Here is a 14,879-nt window from a genome sequence, read left to right on the forward strand (position 1 = left end):
CCCAGCTTTCAGATATTTTCAGATGATATTAGCACATTCCTTCTTGGGAAGACAGGATGCAGAGACACTACTGAGTGAAGAGGAGATCTTCCTATTATTTTGCGCATCCCAGTCTCGCCCAGTAGCATGTGGGAACTTTTTATTGAATAATCTCAGCGGTATCTCTAGATCCACCGAAGGAGTCATCCATGTTGGTGGAATCATCACACAGATTGATGTCGCTTTAGGTCTGTCTCGCAAGCTGTTGCATCTTCGGACCTACTGTGGATACACTACCATGGACATCGACTTCTGTTTGACCAGAGGATTGATGAGGAGAGCCTTTTTCCACCCATGTCAGTTCCGACTGCTAGTCGATAGTGAGGCTATCCATTACTTCACACTGCCAGACCCTATGATGACCAGTGTGCATGATCCAGCGAATTGGAGTTATGCTCTTGAGGGCCAGGGGGAGACCGTCGAGGCACCGAGATCACCACCCGCTGCTGAATACACGCCTGCACCACCATCTCCTAGAATCACTGTTTTCTCTAATAATCATTCATTGCAGACACCCGACATACGCACCCAGATTGCTGAGTGCCGTAGAGAGATCGCAGCGCTTAGACAGGAGGTGGCTGACCTTACTTTACAGATAGGAGTGTCTGATCTCACCCATGCTACTGAAGCCGATTGTCTATATCAGGAGATCGCAGAGCTCAGGCAGGAGATAGTCGTGCTCCGTGGATCCACTCAGGCAGACGACAACCCTAATACCTGATCTCACCATTTCATTTTATTTCTCTTTTATCTATTTATCGTATTTGCATTACTCATTTTATATTATCGCATTTAGAATATTATATAAACTACTATTATACATTAGTATTTCTATTTTTATCTATATATGTTTTATATTTATTTTATTTGCATTTTAATTTTTCAGTTATTTATTTATTTATATTTAATTTTTGTTTTTGTTTTTGTTTCAGTTTCATTTTTTATTTTCGTTTTTACTGTTATAAAATTATGCAAGTCAAAGAAACTAGGAGAATCACAAGACAAATGCTATCCAGACCCCTCAAAGCCAAAAGACAAGCGAAGCCCAAACCAAAGGACCAAAATCTGGCCCAGCCAGATTTTGCCTTGTGGCGCCCGCCATAGGACCTGTGGCGCCCGCCACAGCGTCTGTAAATGGTCGGGGCAGACCCATTTTCTTCACCATTTTTGCAACTTACAACCTCCAAAACCCATTTTTTCACCTTGGAAAAAAGTCCTTGAACCCCTAAAAAGCTCATACTTTCCTAACCATCATACCACACATATCATTGTTCCACTTTCCGTTTTTGATTTCATCCGCCGGATTTTGTAAAAATCCAACCTTTTCACCAACCACTTCATCTTCTTCATCCACATTTCAAGAGCATTCAAATGGAGTTCAACGGATTCATTCTTCGAGGAGGGAAACCAGGGGAGAGACGAAGAAAAATCATTGAACGGTTGCAAAATCGGGAAATTCTCCCGACAAGGTATGTTAACGAAAATTGTCTCTATACTTTAGGTATCTACCATAGCATTTTCCATTTATTAGACAACTTAGGTTTGCATAATTTCTTTATCAACAAAGAACCCACCTATGAGCGGCTGACAATCGAATTTTTAAGTTCCTTAATTTATATTGTCAGCCCTAACACTGCTAGCACGGTCGGTACTGTCCAATTTAGAATCTTTGTTGTTGAATACCAATTCAGTACCGATGAACTAGCCAGCCTGTTAGGGATCCCTCATGGGGAAGGTGCTATTTGTGAGGCCCCTTTGGATTCCGAATGGTCTGTTGAGGTATTTTCCTTCTGGGAGCGTTTATCAAACACTTCCATTAACTCTTTTGAAGGAGTTCTTGCCTCAACTATCCATAACCCGGCCATCAGAATTTTTAGATATCTGTTGGCATGCACTATTTTTGGCCGGGAGAATCCAAATAAGGTTAACGCTAGAGAGCTTCTATATTTGCAAGGAAGCCTCACAAATAGGCGAATTAATTCGGTTCCGTTTATGCTCGCCCATATGATTTTAACTCTGAATAAGGCGGGACCGATTTCTTTTGGTGGATTGATTACGTCTATTGCTCGGGCACTTAACCTGAACAATGAGATGGCTACCCTAGACCCCTTACCTCCTCGCAAAATTAACTTAAAATTTCTGAGAGACATGAAATTGTGCCGCTCAAGGAGAGAAGGAGGTTATACACTTATGGTTCATGGTGTAGCCATCCCATCTATTATTCTACCATGCACTAGACGTACAGATATACGCGATGAGAGGAATTGGACCTACGATTTAGATGCTCCACCTGTTTTGGGTCCTCTTCCTCCTAACATTCCTGATGAGGCGGGACATGTAGATGTTTAATTGGCTGCATTATATGGTAAAACACTAGCTGGATTCTAATGTCTTGACTGATGTCATGACATGGTGTGTATGTGTGACTGCATTGTAGGTTAGAATATCTAACTGTACTCTAATGTCTTGACTGATGTCATGACACACTTGAGTAGTTACTGCAGGATTAGCTAATACAGGATTTATTGAATGTCAAACTGGAGACTGTGACATTCATCCCTGTCAGCAGCTACTGAGGAATAGAACAGTTGGTGTTCTGTTAGAGCTCAGTATTCATTTGCAGTCTGGTTATCAAGGAAGAACCAGACCTGGCATAAGGCCTACTGTATGAATGTCAAACTGGATGTTATGACATTCATCATGGACAGTATATACTGAATAATAGACAGAGTGGGGTTCTGCTACACTTCAGTATGTTTCTTAGTTTGTTCTCCAAGAGGATAACAGAACTGACTTAAGGCTAAATGTGTAAATGTCAAATTGGATGCATTGACATGTATTAATGTAAGCTGTTACTATAGAATGGACAGTTTGGTCCTGTACAGTTCAGCAAACTTGTACAGTCTGTTTTCAGGAAAAACAGACTTAGCATATGGTTCTTGATGTCAAGCTGAATGTTGTAACATTCATTCCTGACAGCATATGCTAGATTGTAGGTTGTTTAGTTTTTCTGTTTCAGCATTTTTCTCAGGCTAAAATCCAGGAAACCAACAACCAAGCTACAATTAAGGAACCTAACAAATAGCCTATTTGTTAGCACACTAATATCTGGAAATTAGTTAGAATCCTATGTGGCATTATTTGTGGAGGTCTTGGAATATATATAGGCTCAAAATAAGGAGATATATATGGAGAGATTTTAGGATTGAAGACCTTGTTTGTAGCAGAAAGTTTCTGCTGACTTTGTAACAGCAAAGAACAAGTTGCTGCGATTTTCTGAAGGCCCAAATCCAGTTGGGTGATTAGGTTATAAATAGCACTTTGTAACCTAGTATTTGTAAGCCTCCTAGAATGAATTTTTAGGGGTGTGTGTAAGGTAAACCTCCCAATCTGTGGGAAGGTTACCATGTGTATCTCAGTGGTAAATCCTGAGAGTATTTGTAACTCAAAGCCTGTAGGCAAGAGTGATTATGTTCTTGAACGAAGCTGTGAAGCAAGTTCAAGTTGTTCTCTCAGTGTTCAAAGCTGAGAGTATTTGTAGCTCAAAGCCTGTAGGCAAGAGTGATTATGTTCTTGAACGAAGCTGTGAAGCAAGTTCAAGTTGTTTAGCATTACATTGTAATTGTGGTGATAGGAATGGAAACTGGAGGTTTCTATCTAGGAGTTCCTAGGTATAGATTGCATTGGGTAGGGATTAAGTGATAAGTTGTAAACGGGTGAGTTTAGCTTTGAATTGATACTACTAATAGTGGATCTTCTTCCTGGCTTGGTATGCCCCCAGACGTAGGTGATGTTGCACCGAACTGGGTTAACAATTACTTGTGCTTTTACCTTTTGCATGTTATAATTTTGTCAGTTATAAAATAAGGTAAACCTGTAATGTTGTAACAGATGATGTTCAAATCAATGTTGAGACATCATGCTGATAACTGTGCAGGCTCAACAGAAGCAAGTGCTATGTTTGATCTCTGCTGTGTTTGTGTACCAGATGGACAGAACTGGGTGTTCTTCCATTCTATGGTGATATAGTAGCAGATGTCGTGACATCTGTGAATGTGTGCATATCAGTACTAGGTTGTAATTTGTATAACTGTCTTGCTGTATTAGTTACAATGTTAGATCAGATGTCATTACTTGGAGTAGAACATCTAAACTCTAACTACACCAGAATTTCAATTGGTATCAGAGCAGGCATCCTGTTCTGCTTCTGGATGAGATCCATGGGTGATACTTTCTGGTATCTTGCAAGGAGTTATGTTAGTACTGATGCTGGAACCTGTGAAAGGTTCTGTAACTTCCCTGAATGGTCCCTTGAAGTAGGTGGATGGACTGTTCATGACAGGAATGGTGTGTACCTGTCTCTAGAGGGTGGCAATTGGCCTGTGTGTGGGACAGCTGTGCCAGTATTGAATCATATTCAAACTTGGTATGGTCTTTGAGGCTGATCTGGTGAAGTATGTGTTCATAGGTTGAGTTGTATTATGATTTCCGCTGCATAATACCTGGCAAAACTCAAATTCTGATGTTGTTTCCCCTCATGTGGATGAAAGGCTGCTGTATTCAAGATCTCATCATAAACTACTGAAGATGTCAAAGATACTTGAGTCTCCTCAAGTCCACTCATCATGACGTTCTCACTTCAGGATGGTAAGAATCACTTAATCACTGATTCTTTTACTCACTTGAGTAGGGTGTATGAAGACCTTGAAGACCTTCAAGGAAGGTTTGTTCCAAGGAGGTGGAACTAATGTTCTATGCGATGTTAGAACATGTTGTTCAACTAGTATGCAGCTACTGGTTGAAGAGCAGATGTTTTTAGGTATCAAACAAAGGGATACTTCTGTTTGGAACCTACTCCTGACCTGGAAGAGGAGACATCTGTGTGTGCTTAGTTGACAAGGGAAGGGTCAACTGTGTGTGTGCTCAAGAAGATCACCTGTAGAAGTCTGATCTCTAGAAGTTGAGCTGGTTGAGATGTGACATTGTGCAATCTCCTGCTGTTTGGCATATTCCTGTTGATTGATCAGGATTGGATAGTTGTTCCCTGAAGTACTATGTTGTGTTGGAAGACAAGTCCCCTGGATGTTAGTAGTCAATAATGGGATAACCTGATTGCTATACCATTTAAGAGGATTGGAACGATGAATCTTGTTATTCAAACACCACGCTTCAGAAGTGGCAGTTCTTTCGAGGAGTGAGAATATGAAGATTCAGAGGTTAGTTGAGGTAGTATGCTCTAGCAATGCATATTTACCATTGACTGGTGCTGTTTTGTATCACTAGTACTTATGGTCAGCTGGAGTCTGATTGGTGTGATTGGAGTATGTATAGGTATAACTCATAGAGTTAGTTGCCACTGGTAGGGATGGTGTATGTCAGGTTGAGACATTTGTATACAATGCATGGTTATTGGTGTGGAGTTTCCATGATTGTTAAGTTGAGGGGGAGTTTTGGTTAACCTCCTCAAGTCTGGTCAGCCTAGGGTCTGGTTGGCTGTTGACCTGTGTCACATGGGTTCTGGTGGTTGTGTGACACATTTGCAAGGAAGAATTCATCTCTCTTATTCCTAAGGGTGAATTTAATCTGGGAAGACTTTCAAAATTGTCGAGGTGCTTGCAAGCAGAAGATGTTGACACAAGAAGAGTACTTTCAAAGTAGTCTTATGGTGGAAGTATCTGAAAGGATAATTGGGAAAGGATTTAAGATCAATGTCTACTTGTGCCAAGTACAAGTGTTTAATTGATTATCCTTGGAGCTCAAGATAACTGATGTTCTTAAAGATGTTGGAACATCACTTCTTCAAGACCCTGTGCAGAATCACAGGAAGGATAGTACATTGGCTTGTGATCTATCTCTTTGGTGGCAGCAAAAGCATATGATCTCTGAAAAGGTTTCCTGGCAAGAAACATGTTCAGCCTTGGTATGTACAAGAAGAAGAAGACATCATAGTCTTGATGGTGGTTACTTGGATCAGTTTATTTCTGATCTAGGTAAGGAAGTGCATTAGCTTATGCACACTGTGGAGTCAAGAACAAGTGGCAGCATTCTTGACATCATGAAAACAGCCTTGCCTTAGGAAGTAAAATCCTTGGTATAGCTGAAGGGTTAGTTTCTAACTGGTCCTTCTGAAGACTCATGCATCAGAATGTCTGATGTCTTTGGAGAAGAAGCAGTAATTCATCAAGGTGTGAGCTTGGATGACTTAACTGCAAACCTGCAGGATGGAGGTTGTTTACTCAAACTTGGTTCCACAATCAAGTCTATGAGAACATTGAACTCTTGTTCTGTGAAGGGAGGAAGTTCTTTCAAGTGGCAGAAGAAGGAGCTGAATTCAACAGCTAGATGTCTAAACACAATGCTGTGACATTTGGTTTAACATCAGATTCTTAGTTGATGAAGTGGCACATCAACTTAAGATAGAAGGGTCTACAGAGTTGTAGATTGGGTACTTCAAAAGGATCGTTCTCACTGCATTTCTTAGGAGTTGCTGGTTGGAGAAGATGTTACATGTTCATGTCTTAGAGACCCTAAGCTTTGTTTAACATGTAACTTGAAGTTCAAATCTCACTTGGAAGGTCAGAATATCTTTGGGAGAAGTCTGATAAACTTGGGGAGGTCAAAAAGCAGCATTTGACCTTTTCATATGAGGATTCATGAAGGAGGTAATTAACCAGTGGCATTTGGTCTATCTCAGAAGTGAGTTCGAAGAATCAAGATAATCCACATATGGCAGCTGATTATTCTTGAGGAAAGTCTGAGACAAATTACTTTTGAGCAGAAAAGTAGTAAGTTGAAGACTAAAGGAGGTGTTTTCCATTCATCTCTTGGAGCTTGTGATAGGAGTTCTAAGCTATCTATGGAAGAGTATCTCGTGTAATGGGATGAAAATGTATATGTCCCAATTTATGTCTGGGTTCTTCTTGATCAGGCTGGTGACTCAGCAATATCTGAAGACTATCAGATGGTGTGCCTTGTCCTGTTATGAAGGATGTCCCAGCTGATGTTAGAACATCTTGTGAAGTGGTCTTCTGTTCTGGTTAGAAGAGAGATTGACACAGAGTGTGAATGTGTTCAGCTAAGAGGGTTGAACAGAGGGTGTGCTCTTGAAGACATGAAGATGCGTCTTATGTTTTCCATTCATCAAGTGGTTTGGATTCTCTTTGAATCAGGAAGTATGTGAAGGTCCAACCTTGGGATGTTGGATATGATCATGTGTGATCTCCCAGTTTTAAGAGGAGAGTGGGTTGTTCATGACAGGGGGAGAAGAAGTACCCTTGTGCATTGTACATTTGTGTGTCTTACTAGTTGCATCCATAACTAGTAATTCTGATTGTTGCAAAGATTTAGGGGGAGGAGAAGTACCCTTGTGCACGTGTGTATTACTAGTAGCCATAACTAGTAATCATTTTTGCTTCTGTTGCTGATTAAACTACTATTATGTGGTTTAAACTGCTGATAGAACAAAAAGGACAGAGTATTCACAAGATGTCATGTCTTAACATAAGATATCTTATGTGCCTGCTGGAGTTCAAGAAAGTGTTCATGCAGGAGTGGATCAAGATGTCAGACTCAAGGTCATGGAATCTGATATGGGAGTACCTACAGTAAAGATCAAGGGGGTGCTAACTTGGTTGAAACTGTGAAGTAAAACCAAGTCTGTAAGCCTGTCAGTTGTTTTCTGTTTATGTTGTTGTCTTTGGCAACATTTTTGACAAAAAGGGGGAGTAACAGGTGATACCCCAGACAACAGATTGGTCTGCTAAAACAGACGTTCATGACAGATTCGAAGATTCCCTCCCCTGCAGCTGATGTGTGTTGAAGCTTTGTATTTAACTTCTGCTCCTCTGTATGTGTGCTGCCTTGTGAAGTTTTTATTTAACTTCCATGTATGTGAGTGTGCTGCCACTCTGAGTGTATTAGCTAGGTTTATTTCCTGCTAGATGTGTGATTCCGCTGCTATGAACTCTGTTATGGGGATCAAAGTGTTTTAGCCAAAAATTTGCCAAAGGGGGAGTTTGTAGATGTTTAATTGGCTGCATTATATGGTAAAACACTAGCTGGATTCTAATGTCTTGACTGATGTCATGACATGGTGTGTATGTGTGACTGCATTGTAGGTTAGAATATCTAACTGTACTCTAATGTCTTGACTGATGTCATGACACACTTGAGTAGTTACTGCAGGATTAGCTAATACAGGATTTATTGAATGTCAAACTGGAGACTGTGACATTCATCCCTGTCAGCAGCTACTGAGGAATAGAACAGTTGGTGTTCTGTTAGAGCTCAGTATTCATTTGCAGTCTGGTTATCAAGGAAGAACCAGACCTGGCATAAGGCCTACTGTATGAATGTCAAACTGGATGTTATGACATTCATCATGGACAGTATATACTGAATAATAGACAGAGTGGGGTTCTGCTACACTTCAGTATGTTTCTTAGTTTGTTCTCCAAGAGGATAACAGAACTGACTTAAGGCTAAATGTGTAAATGTCAAATTGGATGCATTGACATGTATTAATGTAAGCTGTTACTATAGAATGGACAGTTTGGTCCTGTACAGTTCAGCAAACTTGTACAGTCTGTTTTCAGGAAAAACAGACTTAGCATATGGTTCTTGATGTCAAGCTGAATGTTGTAACATTCATTCCTGACAGCATATGCTAGATTGTAGGTTGTTTAGTTTTTCTGTTTCAGCATTTTTCTCAGGCTAAAATCCAGGAAACCAACAACCAAGCTACAATTAAGGAACCTAACAAATAGCCTATTTGTTAGCACACTAATATCTGGAAATTAGTTAGAATCCTATGTGGCATTATTTGTGGAGGTCTTGGAATATATATAGGCTCAAAATAAGGAGATATATATGGAGAGATTTTAGGATTGAAGACCTTGTTTGTAGCAGAAAGTTTCTGCTGACTTTGTAACAGCAAAGAACAAGTTGCTGCGATTTTCTGAAGGCCCAAATCCAGTTGGGTGATTAGGTTATAAATAGCACTTTGTAACCTAGTATTTGTAAGCCTCCTAGAATGAATTTTTAGGGGTGTGTGTAAGGTAAACCTCCCAATCTGTGGGAAGGTTACCATGTGTATCTCAGTGGTAAATCCTGAGAGTATTTGTAACTCAAAGCCTGTAGGCAAGAGTGATTATGTTCTTGAACGAAGCTGTGAAGCAAGTTCAAGTTGTTCTCTCAGTGTTCAAAGCTGAGAGTATTTGTAGCTCAAAGCCTGTAGGCAAGAGTGATTATGTTCTTGAACGAAGCTGTGAAGCAAGTTCAAGTTGTTTAGCATTACATTGTAATTGTGGTGATAGGAATGGAAACTGGAGGTTTCTATCTAGGAGTTCCTAGGTATAGATTGCATTGGGTAGGGATTAAGTGATAAGTTGTAAACGGGTGAGTTTAGCTTTGAATTGATACTACTAATAGTGGATCTTCTTCCTGGCTTGGTATGCCCCCAGACGTAGGTGATGTTGCACCGAACTGGGTTAACAATTACTTGTGCTTTTACCTTTTGCATGTTATAATTTTGTCAGTTATAAAATAAGGTAAACCTGTAATGCTGTAACAGATGATGTTCAAATCAATGTTGAGACATCATGCTGATAACTGTGCAGGCTCAACAGAAGCAAGTGCTATGTTTGATCTCTGCTGTGTTTGTGTACCAGATGGACAGAACTGGGTGTTCTTCCATTCTATGGTGATATAGTAGCAGATGTCGTGACATCTGTGAATGTGTGCATATCAGTACTAGGTTGTAATTTGTATAACTGTCTTGCTGTATTAGTTACAATGTTAGATCAGATGTCATTACTTGGAGTAGAACATCTAAACTCTAACTACACCAGAATTTCAGGACATGACACCGATGATGAATATGATCGGAGAGAGAGATCTCCCGTACCACATGTGTCCCCCCATCATCCTTCACCACCACACACCGCACCATCTTCTTCTTCTGCAGGTACCACTCCTGGCTTCTATATTACAGAGGAGATGTGGCGTGACCACCTGGCTAGAGAGCAAAGGCGTGACGACCTACTCTCTACCCTCCAGCAACAAATGACGGATAATATGAACTTCATGCAAGAATCACAGCGGAGAACAGACAGGTCCTACGACACTGTTCTACAGTCCCTGCAAGTGATCACCGATACACAAGCCCGTCAACAACATTACCACCAGCAACACATTGCTCTCGTAGAAAACACTCAGGGTACCATTTTAGGTCACCTTCGAGACGTGAGGACCGCTCAGGATGCCCTGCAGGCGAGGATGGATCAGAGAGATCGTCGTCGTACCCGATCCCGTCGTCCACCTCAGGATGGCGAGGGCACTAGTGGTCAGCAATAGGTTGCCAGGTAACTCTTCCTTATCTTATTTCGTAACATTGGGAACAATGTTCGATTTAAGTGTGGGAGGAGACTCTATCGTCTTTTCTTTATTGCTTTTCTCGTTTATTGCTTTTTCTTTGCTGTTTTTAGATTGTTTAATTTCCCTTTTAGTTGTTTATTTTGTCTTTTTAGTATAATGCATGAGTCTGACGAGTCACCAAATATAGTAGATCCTTAGTACAATCCTACCTCCCCATACCTTTAGCCCCACCAAAAATTTTTTTGCAAAAGAAAATAGTGTTATTTCGAAAATTTTCAGGTTTTAAGGACATGTTTTGCGTAAGGATGCGGTGACTTGGGAGAACTTTGCGAAACATCAGTATCTGTTTTAGCACCATAAGCTTCGTAAATATAGGAATCATTCCCGAAACCCCATATACCATGGCCTTAATCATCATTTCCGTATAAGTCCTTAGTAGTTTATCTCAGCAGTCAGCTCCGGCCTACGCATCCTCTACATAGGGGACCGATGCAAATAAGTGAATGATCCAGAAAAAAATAAAAAAAGAAAAGAAAGAAAAAAGGCAACTCCGGTATAGGTGACCCTCACAAAGTCATTTAAACCAAAGAATTGTAAAAAATTGCTACAAAAAGAAAAAGAAAAAGAAAAGCAGTACTCACTGCTAGTTGGTTCAGAAGTATCTGGCATTGAACTCGGTAGGGCGGATTATGATCCGATCCCCCACAACTACAGTTGGGTCCAATAAAAGGGTTACACATGTTTATGTGCCAGAAACCCCAAGCTCTGATCATAATCACTAACAGGCCACTCTACTATGAAGTATGTACGGATAACGGGCTTAATGTGATTGCGCCTGAATGAAAAGGACACAAAAGAGATGAAGAGGCAGGCCTAGGTATTGTGGGATAATATGGGTTGGTTAATATAGGAATGAAGTTTGTGTCCGTATTTGCGGATTAGTGTCATCATGATACCCTTAGTTCACTCAGTTAGTACCTATCACTGCATCCCGACTTGAACTTGGAATTTTTACCTGAAGCACTCGGTTTACACAAATTTTCTTTTATGAGCTTTTCAATGTTTTGCTTGAGGACAAGCAAAGGTTTAAGTGTGGGAGAGTTTGATCACACTAAAATTTACGTATTTTTGACTCCGATTTCACATGCATTCTAGTTGTTTTATTATCATTTTATTGTGTTATTGCTGTGTTTTCCTTTGTTTTCAGGTTTTTACTTTAATCGAAGCCCCGATCGAGAAAAGGAGCGAAAAAGAGCCAAAAACCCTAAAATTCAGCTTTTTGCTCTTATGGCCTACCCAATGGCGGGCGCTGTAACACCCTTCTAAATACCCCAAATTATTATAATTAAAATAACAATATATTCATCAGAGTAATTATGCCCCGAAGGGTGTCACACAATCATTTCCCAAAGTTATCAAAATGTCCTGTCATGCTCATTTATTTAATCAAAATAAAGTTCTTTTGCATAATTCGCAGCGGAATAAAATTCAACTCAATGTAAAACATGTAACACAATACATGTAAATCATCAACAACCAATATCAAATCAATTAAGACATCCCCTCCCGATGTTACATCTATCAGAGCATGACCCCTAAGAACTACTCTAGACTCCAGCATTAGCTTCTATTCAACTCATTTCTCGTTACCTGAAAAATAATTGTAAGGGTGAGTTCCTCAATCAATATAATAAGCATTATAAAACAACATGTAATGCCAAGTAATTAACACATCAATCACCCTAATTGCAATACACATTCAGTAATAGCTCATTGGCTTAAACCTCATTCTCAACATCAATATACAGTACCAGTATAATCTCAAATCATATTTAACACAACACAACACACGCATAATATTGGAACACATCCATTCATATTATACGCCATACATATTTTTATGCAATGAGACTCTACACATGCGGTACCGACTATTCTTGAACATATAGTTCAAGCTCACCGATCCCTCTGGATACGGCTACTAAGCTCACTAGTCCCACTCATTGAGATCTAATGACTCACTCACTAATCCCTCACCATGGGAATTAGCTACAGCCCCAAAGGCTAGACTATGCAAGCTAATCATCTAGCATGCAAACATCAACAACAATTCACAACATTTCACTCACCAATTCCTCACAATGGGAATTAGCTACAGCCCCACAGGCTATGCCATGCACACTAATCATCTAGCAATGCAGCATCAACAACAACTCACAATGGACATACGCTCACACTCTAAGCCATACAACAGTCCATTCACAAATACATGCATAATATATACGTTCACAACATTTCGCATATCATCATACATCATCAGTACATGTATCAACACATCATCAACACAGGTATAAAACACTTTCTCAACACATGTATGAAACACCTCAGCAACACAAGTATAAACACTTCTTCTGCCTTGCTCGCTAGGCGAGGCAGTGGCGAAGCTCTGGTTCGCTAGGCGAGCTCAAGACGAACAGCTCCAGGAAATTGGTAAATTAATTCGCTAGGCGAGCCCAAGGCGAAGGTAATAGCGAACTCATTCTGTTTTGGTGAAAACACAGCTAGCACTCACTCGCTAGGCGAAGCTCCAGCGAGTGCACGGCGAACATTACAGTAGCAAAACCTCTCAATCTCGCTGGGGCGAGGTTGAGGCGCGTTCCCTCGCTAGGCGAAGGTTATGTTCGCTAGGCGAACATGACAGTTCACCAGACGCGTTTCTTTGGGCAGGGATCTCATGTGCCCATTCCAGACCCTTCCCACTCAACTTATTCGTCGCCATTCATCACCAATTTATCGGTTTGATTACACACACAATTATCAATTTGATTACGGTTTTCATTCAACCTATTCATCACAAATTTTCAGCATTCCAAATCCCAATTAGGGTCGATTCAACGGTTTCTCACTACCCATTACATATTATCCCATAATACCCATTAATCGACGATAAACCCCCCTTACCTTAACAATCCGGCAGAATCTTTGAGCTTCAAGCTTTCGTTCTCCAACCTTTGCTCTTCCGCTCCTCTTCTCTGCCCTTTTTCCCTTTTCTCTCACGATGCTTCTCTGTTCTGTTTTCACGTGAAATGCTTTTCCAAATGAGAACTTTTCCTTATCCCAACATATATATACTTTCCAATAATAATAATCCAAAAATAATAATAATAAAATTTCCAATTATTTAATTAAATTAATAATTAAATTACTAACTCAATTCAAATAATTATTTTATTATTATCGGGGTGTTACAACTCTCCCCCACTAAAAGAGTTTTCGTCCTCGAAAACATACCTCAAGCGAACAACTCTGGATAAGACTCCTTCATCTTACTCTCCAGTTCCCAAGTCACGTTGCCACCTGCTGGTCCTCCCCAAGCTACCTTCACCAAGGCAATCTCTTTACCCCGCAACTGCTTCAACTCTCGATCCTCTATCCTCATAGGTGATGTTTCAACAGTCAGGTTATCTCTCACCTGTACATCATCTACTTGGACTATATGCGACGGATCATGAATGTATCTCCTCAACTGAGACACATGAAAAACCTCATGCAAATTTGCAAGCGACGGCGGTAAAGCGATACGATAGGCTACCTCTCCTATCCTCTCCAAAATCTGATAAGGACCAATGAATCGAGGTGTCAACTTCTTCGACTTCAAGGCTCGACCAACACCAGTTATCGGAGTAACACGAAGAAACACATGATCTCCCTCTTGGAACTTAAGTGACTTCCTCCTCTTATCATGATAACTCTTCTGACGACTCTGAGCAATTCTCATCTTCTCCTGAATCATCTTAATCTTTTCCGTAGTTTGTTGAACGATCTCCGGTCCCACCACAGCACTCTCACCGGACTCATACCAACATAACGGTGTCCGACATCTCCTACCATACAAAGCTTCAAACGGTGCCATACCAATGCTCGAATGAAAACTATTGTTGTAGGTAAACTCAATCAAAGGTAAATAACAATCCCAAGCACCTCCCTTTTCCAAAACACAAGCTCTCAAAAGATCCTCTAGTGACTGAATAGTCCTCTCAGTCTGACCATCAGTCTGCGGATGATATGCAGAACTCAATCTCAATTTAGTTCCTAAAGCCCTCTGCAAACCTTCCCAAAACTTCGATGTAAATCTAGGATCTCTGTCCGAAACAATACTCGACGGAATACCATGCAAACTTACAATCTTCTCAATATACAACTCAGCCAATCTCTCTAACGGATAATCCATTCTGATCGGAATGAAATGAGCCGACTTCGTCAATCTATCAACAATCACCCAAATAGCCTCAAAATTCTTACTTGTTCTCGGCAAACCAGAAACAAAATCCATACTAATACTGTCCCACTTCCACTCTGGAATAGCCAACGGTTGCATTAGCCCAGACGGCTTCTGATGCTCAATCTTTGACTTCTGACAAGTCAAACAAGAATAAACAAAACTCGCAATTTCTTTCTTCATTCCC

This window comes from Lathyrus oleraceus, chromosome 5, assembly GCF_024323335.1.
Source record: "Lathyrus oleraceus cultivar Zhongwan6 chromosome 5, CAAS_Psat_ZW6_1.0, whole genome shotgun sequence".
Classification (NCBI taxonomy): domain Eukaryota; kingdom Viridiplantae; phylum Streptophyta; class Magnoliopsida; order Fabales; family Fabaceae; genus Lathyrus; species Lathyrus oleraceus.